We start from the raw sequence: 9457 nt of genomic DNA on the forward strand, positions 1-9457 counted from the left end.
TTTCCTCTATTTAGTCAAATAAACATTTTCCTGTGGTGGACTTGTCCTTTAAATAGGGATCTCGCTTGGCATGAGAAAGGATCACCAGTGCGCAAAGTCATTCGTATCTTACGAAAGCTTTCTGAAACACCCACCTGATCCGTTGAAGCGTTTTATCCAGCATCATGCTAGAAATACAATTGCGAATTTCAGTCACACTTAAAATGTGAAATACACCTAAATTTCAGGGTTCGCAGTTGCCCCCCAAAAGAGAACAAGACTCAGCTTTCTCGGTGTCATCTGAAAAGGTATCATTATACCACAACTCGCACAATAAAATACATTTCACAAATCCAAGTTTAATTGATTTCCCAACTCGTATATAGCATTTTATTATTATCACACTCTCTTTCTCTGTGACTCGTACGACACGGAGTGAAACTTTTGGTGTTTTATTACATTTTCTTTATTGTGGCTTCCCACGATGTTGAATTGTCTTCATCAGGCCTAACTCACAACATAATTGAATAAACGGCAATAAATTCATTACTAGATATAGACAAAATAATACATATTTTCCAATGTACATTAGCGTTACAAAAGCCGAGGCTCTCGAGCATTCAAGGAAATTCGTACTACCAGGGACTCTTTTATACTACATTTGGGTTAAGAGTGGCAAATATTAAACACATTGCCAAAACGACGCGAGTTCTGTGGTTGGATTCGAACCCTGGGCTTCGTTGCTGATAGTCCAGAAACTTATCCAATCGTGCACAACACCACTAAAATTATATACGAGTGCATGCAAAGTATATATTTACAAATAACAACAGCAATGCTTTCATTACAAAGTATAAAAAGTGTATAAATGCACGTTGTGTTTATTAGTCGCAATAAAATGCTATAGTATATTACGGTAATTGTTTTACAATTCATTCGCGGCCAACGGCTAAATGAATCTATTACAAACAAGTACAAGAATATACAATAATCAAATGCATAGTGACACAATGCCTGAGAAATTATCACTCGTTCTAAATATAAATTTGTCTAAATAGATGGATACGGGATATTTTATCATGCATAATGCGAAATTTTATGACAGACTGGTATTATGACATGTTTGATTATTTTTTTCAACTCAAATAAGCATTTATTTTCTTCTATTTCCTCAAAATATAATATTTCAATATAATCCATACAAACATTTATCATAAAAGAGCGTAAATGTATAAAAAAAAAAACTTACCTCTTAACCCAAAACAGAGAGTAATATAACTGCGATAAATGAAAAAGCAACAACCTCAGAAGCTCTAAGGCTTTGACCACTACTCTTTGGCGTAGTCGCTCCGATTCTACTACCAAACCCTCCACTTACATGCCTAGCCTCTGGGGAAGGAGGGGTACACCTGTCGGCGCTATCACAGAGACAGAACGTTGCATTTAAGATACCATATAAAGTCATTTCCTCTGTATTAGGGTACAGCTCAGAAGGAGGGTTGTCTGAAAAATAATCTTCGACCACCGATTTGGGAGCGCAGACATCTCCTGAAGGACTCGAAGCAACAACGTCTGGTGGGGCGCAGGCGCGTCGTTTGTCAGTTACGGTGATGGTGTGACCTGAAATTGAGACAATCAGAGGAAAAGTGTTATAAGGGTCCTCAATGCTGAAAATGTTCTATCAAATAATTAGAGTAAAATTCACTTTGCAAAATGCTGACAATTTCATCAATATCGGTAAATAATTACTATCACAAGTTACTGAACTTTGTAATGAAGCAATATTAAAAAAAAATAATAAAAAAGTTGTATACACACCGTCACGATATATAACTATATCGATTTAATTACACTTAATTATATTGATTATACTGATTTAAATTTGACATGCATTTTGATTTATATTTGAATCACTTATTGAATATGTATATAATTTATACAATGTTGAATTTTGTTCATGCTTCTATTTAAATTGAATTAATTTATCTTGTACTTATTTGTATTAGAATGAAAGAATGAAAAAATAAATTGAATTGAATATTCATCAGCAAAGTTGATGATGTGATTTAGCCACTTCCGTTTTTCCTACGTTATTACATGATATAATTATTTCATGTAATATGTGATATGTAAATATCTCCTGCATTAAATCAAGAGCCAATTTTTATTTTTAATGCTTGGTTAGCAAAATTTGAATAAACGTATTGCATAATGCGAAATACAAAAGAAACAAGTGGGGATATGGCATCATCAATTGGCTTAGGAATATTAGACATGAATAGCACGTTTCCCCCGAAATAATGATGATAATTAAAATCTCATGAATTTGTTATTCAATGTCCGACTTTGATCAACTTTCCAGTGTTTTAACTAATTTCTCTTTATTCGTTTAAATCATATTATTTTCAGCTCGGAGTACTCCTTTATTAGGTATCTGCTCACCTTGCGACTAATCAATGATCTGATTTTGGAACAAGTCGCATTTTGCTTATTTTTTGAAAATGTGTATAAAAAATGAAAAATTGTATTTGAGGTTCAAATTAATTGTAAGAGTTTAGCGCACGTATCCACCTTGCTAGGTGCGCACAGCTATTTGAGGAATTACTTCCTGTCGGTACCCATTTACCTCACCTGGGTTGAGTGCAGTACAATGTGGCTTAATTTCTTGCTGAAGGATAACACGCCATGGCTTGGAACCGATCCCACGTCCTTCAGATTAAAAGACCGGATAGTCCAGGATAGAAAAGGCATAACCTTGTTTTTTTATATATACAATATTTTTTGATGGTTTCTTGTCAATTCGAGGGTGCTGATTCCGAATCTGAATGATGCCACTCGTGTAACCTTGAGCATTTTCCGCAAATTGTCAAAATCCAATATGGCCGCCAAAATATGCAAATTACCCATGAAAATCCTAAAACTGTCCACACATTGGCTATGAAATGCATAAAATTGTGTGGCAGGAGTGAAATACACTCTGAAAAAAAAAACTTTTGACAAAATATTTATTTTTCTGATATTCAAAATGGCCGCCAAAGGCCCTTGTATACTCTATTATGTACAATATGAATAGGGAAAACTAATTTTCACAAAAATTAGCACTAAAGTGCAAAAAATCGCGATGTATAAGCGAAGTAATAAATGCAAATCATCATTACTTACGAGATATATTATTTATTATGTCATATTTGGGGACATTTCTGTTTTTTTATATCTAAAATAGCCGCTACTGGCCCAAACAGTATTGCTTACAATGGCAATGGGGGCCAAAAAAGTCACAAGAGTGATCAATAAAATGCATATTATTAAGATTGAACGAGTGGAATACTGACTAAAAACATAATTGTTAACGAAATATATTGTTAATATTCCATGTATGTGATGAATGTTTTATTTTGATATTCAAAATGGCTGTCAAAGGCCCTAAAAGTATTATGCACAATGAGAAAGAGTAGCAAAGAAATCAAAAGAGAGAGCACTGAAATGCATATAAATGTGATAAATTAATGGGATACTGTCTAAAACATATTTTCTAACGAAATACATCAATCAGGTTTCAAGTTTGTGTTAAATACTGTACTTTGACTTTCAAAATGGCCGCCATAGACATTAACAGTATGATGTATAATGCAAAGTGGGAAACCAATATTCACAGGAGTGAGCACCATAAATGGTGATCTATGAGTAAAATATTGTCTGAAAGCAAAATTTCTATAAAGATATATCATTTATTCTGCCAGTTAGGTGATAAATACTGTTATTGGAGAGTCAAAATGGCCGCTACAGGCCCTTATGGTATTATGCACAATGTGAATGGGAACAAATTATATCAACAGAATTTGGCTTTGCTTGGCCATATGGTGATGTATGAGTGGAATATTGTCTGAAAACATGATTTATAACAGAATATATCATATCTTAAGTAATTAAGGTGATAAAAACTGTATTTCAGCATTCAAAATGGCTGCCATATGCCCATTTTGTGAACATCGTTTATCTCCACTCAAATTTATATTCTACGATAAGGGCCTATGGTGGCTATTTTCAATTTTAAAATGCAGCGTTTATCAACTTAATTACACATGATTTAATATATCTCGGTAGAAAACATGGTTTTAGACAATATTTCACCCTTTCACAATTCACAATTCACAATTATATATAATATTTAGAGTCAAGAAAAGCCAAATTATGTCAAAATTTGTCCCATGTTACAATGTACACAATACTTTTAGGACCTATGGCAGCCATTTTGGATTTCAAAGTACAGCATTCATTACCTCCACGACCAATATGTGATGTATTTAGCTAGAAATATTTTTTTTGTCATTTTTTGGCCCCAGCCATTGCCATTTTACATCTCTTTGGGCCAGTGTCGGCTATTTTAGACATCAAAATACAGCAATATCCCCATATATGAGATAATAAGTGATATATCTCGTTAGTAATGATGATTTGCATATATTACTTCGTTCATACATCGCGATTTTTTGCGGTTTAGTGCTAATTTTTGTGAAAATTAGTTTTCCCTATTCATATTGTACATAATAGAGTATACAATGGCCTATGGCGGCCATTTTGAATATCAGGAAAATAAATATTTTGTCAAAAATTATTTTTTTCAGAGAGTATTTCACCCCTGCCACACGATTTCATGCATGTCATAGCCAATGTGCGGACAATTTTATGATTTTCATGGGTAATTTGCATATTTTGGCGGCCATATTGGATTTTGCCAATTTGCGGAAAATGCTCAAGGTTACACGAGTGGCATCATCCAGATTCGGAATCAGCACCCTCGAATTGACAAGAAACCATCAAAAAATATTGTATATATAAAAAACAAGGTTTGGTCAAGTTTCTATGGGGCCTATCCTGGACTAGGATCCTCAACCACTAGACCACGAAGCCCCACGTAATATCTCAATTTAAGATGGTTGTAACTTTTCATTTTGGAGAAAATTCCATATTGTGCATTCGGACATGTTCATCAGGCTCCCAGATATGTAAGGGTCAATATAGGCCTATCCTTGGCACTCACCAGATTCCAGTACATATAAGACGTTAACAATCCCAGTCATACATGTAGAGATGCCGTCGGGGCACACCATTTCATCGGGGTTGTCCGAGCACGAAACAATGTCAGTCTCACCAGGATGTATGACGTCACCGGTTGAAGTCACCTCCTTGCAGTCGATGCACGTTCTTGGATTCCCTACTCAATGGAAAAGACACATAATATACATGTATGGCTTCACTTCAACACGGTGGAGATCATCATGGGCAGGGTAGTGGCGAATGATTTCCTCTTTAAAAGTTATTAGAAACTGTTTTTTTAACTTATATCCAAGCTTCTCCTCATAAAAATCTACATGTCCTACGTCCCAAGCACTTACGTGCAGTGGGGAGGGGCCTACGGGCCATGAACCCCAAAAGGTTTCACGGCCAAGAAAAAAGGTGGAGATGAAGACAAGGGAAATGAAGAGTGAAATAATTTATTTTTCGAATATTATATCAAAGTCTATCAGAATTTCAGATTGTTGTATCTATTTATCAGATTGTTGTATTTCAAAGGTATGTGCTTTTGCTTGGTCTCTGGGCACATACGTAATCCTGTCTGATCCCCTAGAAAGCTCTGCTCATTATACTAATAATCCTAAGCTCCATATACCAGTCTAGAGTCAGTTTGATTAAAAATAATGTGCCAAAAAATGACCTCACCTTGTCCCATCTAGCCATCGTTTTGACCGTCACTGGGTGGTGAAGGTGGTGTGCATTTGTCGCCGCTGTCACAGACGCAGAAGATTGCATCCACTATACCGCGGAACTCCATGATCCCAATATCGGGATACAGTTCGGCGGGATCGTTGGTAGAGAAGTAGGCCTCGACCACGGTTTGATCTACGCAATGATCTCCAGAGGGAATAGAGCCGACTACCTCTTCAGGCGCGCAGGCACGTTTCTCATCGCGGAACGTCACATTTTGACCTGTTGTTGATGAAAGCAAAGGAGACGACGAACATCTGTTTTAGTTAGGTTTACTAAACTATTAGATTAACCTTGATAAATAAAATTGAATGATAATTAAGACCAAAAAGTCACCAATAACACAGCTGTACCTAGTTCAGTGTATGCATGGTATGCCATATATTTCATTTATGCCAACTTTTATTGTAATTTCCTGAACAACACCCCGGCGGCAATTACTCCAGATTTAATTTTGTCTATATGTAGGGTTAGGGCTGCATTATGGTTTTATGACATGTTTAGAGTATGACATAGTGTGAAACCCAGGGTTAAAGTTAGTCATTCGATTAGTGTGTGGAATTTAGAGCGGAGCAAATGTCGCCGGAGCAAAAGTCATGGAACCCATCAACAATGTCTGATTTTATAAATAATTGATTCTCTGTGCAGGCATGCAATTAGAAAAGCATGTTTTTTATTTAACAGACTCATTATTTCATGTGATTTCGATTGGTAGTGTGGTAATTCTGACCTTAACTTCTTAACATCCCAATTACTTTTGTTGAGATACTTGAAAAAAATTCTGCTTTTGTCTGCTCTTGACTGCAGACGCGATGATAAAACGGAAATAACGAAAGATTTACACTGATCAGATGGCACAGTACCAATCGTTTAAAGTCAATTGTTGTGTTAAAGAATATTCAATATATTGGTGCATTATCTGTTTGGATTACTCACCAGTTTCTTGATTGTAATATCTAACATTGATGACCCCAGTCATACACGTTGAGATGTCATCAGAACATTCCATGTCGCCCGGGTTGTCTATGCAGGATTCATATTCACTTCCACTAAGTTCCATATCAAGATCATCAGAAGTTACTTCCTTACAGGTTAAACAAGTTCTACCCATTCCTGTATCATGTGTATGGTAAGACAATTTTATATGATAAAAAGGGGACATGATTTATGCTTTCTAGATATATACTTATATTTTCTCATATGATCTAAATGTACATTAATATATTGAATGTGGTGCAGCGATTAATGAATAACTGAACAGAACTGTTCGAGAGTGCTATAGATAGGGAAATGGGGAGTTAAATCATAATTATGGGTCCTAATCAGATGATCGGCTGATATATATCACGTGACCAAGCATTTATTTTGGCTAACATGAATATTTAATAAAGACTAGATAAATTGACATTTTTGTGTGTGATGAGGTTGCCAAATAACCGTTCAAAAGATGCGACCTTTTTTCTTACATTTAATTGTTATACACTGTATGTCATCAATTGTGTATCATTATCGATGAGGAAATGGGAAAACCTGGAAAATGGGATGGTAATCCCCCCCCCCCATTTTTTTTGTTTAAGAAACCATGACTAGGAAGATTAAAGGTTTAGATCCAGCTTTCGCCAATAGGGGGGGGGGGCGTAATTTTTCCTTTTTTACCAACTTTGTCCCCGATCGGCCCTGTTTTTCGGCGTTTTCTGAAGTAAAAAGGATTTTTTGTTTGTTGCCAAAAAATAGATTTAAATGCAACTCGATCAACTACCTGATCTAGCTGACGTGACGTGACGTTGCGTAACGGTGTCTATTGTGTCAGTGCTTCCTCTCGGTGGACCCTCGCCGTCGGGAGATGGCGGTGTGCATCTATCGCTGCTGTCACACACACAGAAGGTTGCGTTGACGATGCCATGGAACGTCATACCGCCATCGTTTGGGTAAAGTTCTGCTGGATCGTTGGCAGAGAAGTAGGAATCGATGACAGACTGGTTTAAGCACTGGTCTCCAGGAGATATTGAAGCAAGTATCTCTTCTGGTGCGCATGCTCGTTTCTCATCGCGGAAGGTCACGTTTTGGCCTGTTAATGAAGAAAAAAAGGGTGAATGGCATAATGATACCATATAACTAGTCCAGCTTTCCTGTTTTATCATAAAATAATCGTCACTGTAGATTATGTCATGGAGAATGATGGTAAATAATGGAAAAAATAAATTGAGTGGCGACCGCCTCTTTATTTTGCGCGTACGCGAACTAGTTCATAACGCGTTATGATCACGGCGAGTATTGATCGATGACGAAACTACCCTCCATCACGTTACTGACTTTTGGCCAATCATATGGCTAGATTTTCAGTATGCGGAACACCATGGCCTATAACATTATGTCTCCATAGGTGTTTAAGTGTTATTATAGAATGGATGAGAAAATCCCTGCAATCTGATTGGTTGAGAGCTATGCAAGAATTTTTACTGGGCTGCACGAACGATATCCCGATAATCAAAACGATATCCACTGTAAACAAGCTATCGCCCGAAAAGGTCATTGTGATGTCATCGCGCATGTACTGTTACGCTTGTTTACGTCAAAATTTTGAATTTTCGATCAAGGCAGAATGAATCAAATAAAGGATGCAAAATGATATGTAAGTACAAATACGGTACTGTAATTGTCATTGGGATTAAAACTGCCCGCATACTTGTTAGTTGAGAAGCCTAGACATACGATCTAATGTTAGATCTACTGCCCTGAGCTGTGAACAGCCAAATTCTCCACTGCACTGCACTGCAGGCCGGCCAGGCAGCTGCAAGCGCTGGCCCCCGCCGCGGCCCGGGCATACACACACAGCTATTGGAGGTCGGAGGCTGCCTCAAGATCTTGTCAATGCAAAGCTGTATTTGGCAGTTTGGGTATAATAATGCCTTTGTGCCAACATATTATGCAGTTAAGCCCATATTTATGTTGTCCAGGGTTATCAAAGTGTCTGCATTACATTTTGGAATTTTCATGCATCCGGTAAATAAATCATGCGTCCGGTAAAAAAAATCATGCGTCCGGTAAATTTTTTCATGCGTCCGGTAAATTGAATTTACCGGACGCATGAAATTATCATGCATCCGGTAAATCATTAATTTTTGTATTTTATTCAATAAATTTTTTCCATTCTATAAAACAGATGATGCATGGGTTTCTTTCGTGGGTCAGTGGAACTGTGTGCACGCGGTAACTTTGGCATTATGGTCTAAACCCACTCGGCTGCGCCTCGTGGGTTAAACCATGCCAAAGTTACCTTGTGCACACAGTTCCTACTGACCCACTCTAACCCATGCATCATTTGTATACTAATACCATAATACACTACAGAGCATACATTGCCTTGTTTAAATTATTCTTCACAAGGATTTTCTAGTTCTAGTTTCTTTGTTTAATTTTCAAATGAGCGCTTTCCAAAAATTAATACTTAATTTGGTAAGTTGGAAACTGTTGGTATACACCACCACCACTACTACTACTACTACTACTACTACTACTACTACTACTACTACTACTACTACTACTACTACTACTACTACTACTACTACTACTACTACTACTACTACTACTACTACTACTACTACTACTACAACTACTACTACTACTGATAATAATAATAATATTAATAACAGCAATACTACTACTACTACTAATACCAATACTACTACTTCTATTACTTCTACTGCTGCCA

General features: G+C 36.7%; 1 pseudogene; it reads right to left on the minus strand.

Annotated features, from left to right (window-relative positions):
- Positions 1 to 434: 434 nt before the first annotated feature.
- Positions 435 to 9457, minus strand: part of LOC121419873 — a 16635-nt pseudogene continuing 7612 nt past the window's right edge.

This window comes from Lytechinus variegatus, chromosome 8 (assembly GCF_018143015.1).
Source record: "Lytechinus variegatus isolate NC3 chromosome 8, Lvar_3.0, whole genome shotgun sequence".
NCBI classification, from domain to species: domain Eukaryota; kingdom Metazoa; phylum Echinodermata; class Echinoidea; order Temnopleuroida; family Toxopneustidae; genus Lytechinus; species Lytechinus variegatus.